Below are 1,421 nucleotides of genomic sequence, written 5' to 3' on the forward strand. Positions count from 1 at the left end.
CGGATGGTGCCCAGCTACCAATGCCAACCTCTCAGGAAAGGATCAAATTTGGAGATCCTGGATAGAGTGGGAGGGAAAACGTGGAACAAAATCCAAAAACTCAATAATGACCAGAATTACTGGTCAGATGAAATCTGGTGAGACTCCCAATACTATGGCCTTGAAATACATTCTGTGCCCATAATAAAACTCACCCCCAGGGGCAGGCTCTCAGCCCAATAGTTAACAAGATGTACATGCAGACCACTCAACCCAGGATGCCACACCCACACACTCAATGGTAACACATCCCTTAGAGCAATAGACCATGGGACACCGAAGGACCAACATTCAAACTGAGGAAATGCAGGACAAATAGGAGTGCATAATTATGAAGGGGCAGGGGGAGGGTTGCAGGGTAGGGAGGGGAGGAGACTGGGTTAGGGTTGGACATGGCGAATGGGGAATGAAACTAAATGTATGCGTGACATTGAATGTAAAGCAAGCTCTTAAAATAACTTTTTAAAAAAAGAGAGAGGTTTTCAAATACTGTGGTTTATGTAAATACACAACAATGAAGTCTCTACCAGTAAGTTACTTTCTTCATACTATGAATACTCATGTATTCACCACTTTTTTCCTTTGTGCTATACTTAGTCTCTGATCTTATTATTAAAAAAGTTTCTTTTTCTCTGCTGTGTTTATAACATAGGCTGAGAGGTGCCAACATCTCAAACCAAGTATTCTGGTAAATGAAATGCCTGCTCCCTGGGGTTAAAAGAAAAAGAGAGAGATGAACATTTTCAACATAGAAAACACTCCAGTTCCTCTCAAATCACTACCTCACTGATCATTTCTCTCTATAACTTAGTTTCTGTCTCCTGGACAGCTACAATCCAGCATAATCAATTGACAGAACTAATATACATATATGTACACATACACCAACCAAAATAACATAGTTTTCAGATATATCTGTGAGTATAAGCTTTGTACATCTGAAGAAAAATGATGTATGTCGTTTTTCTTGTTTAATTACCTTAATCTTTCTAGACAGATTTACACTTCCATATTATTATGGCTTACAACTGGGAAAAAAAATAGAACTGGAATTCAAAGATGTTGAATTGAAGGAAATTCAGAGGTCTTGAGTTCTATCTGCTCATTTCACATGTGGGAATTGAAGCGTAAATAAGTGAAGTGATTTGGTTAAGGCCCTGTAGCTCGTTATTTTGTATATGTTGAGAGACAGTACAGACAGAGGTAGGAAGCTAGATTACAAGTTCATAATGATTCTTGAAGCTCTTACTGATGAATATCAAAGACTATAGCCTTCAGTATGGATTATACCTCAACATAAAGTAAACAAAATTCCTCAGCACTGGACCAATAAGCAACATCATAACTGGAGAAAAGATTGATGTTTTCTTTTTTTTTTTTTT

This window comes from Orycteropus afer, unplaced genomic scaffold (genome assembly GCF_000298275.1).
Source record: "Orycteropus afer afer isolate SDZICR_OR568_19922 unplaced genomic scaffold, OryAfe1.0 scaffold00022, whole genome shotgun sequence".
Taxonomy (NCBI): Eukaryota; Metazoa; Chordata; class Mammalia; order Tubulidentata; family Orycteropodidae; genus Orycteropus; species Orycteropus afer.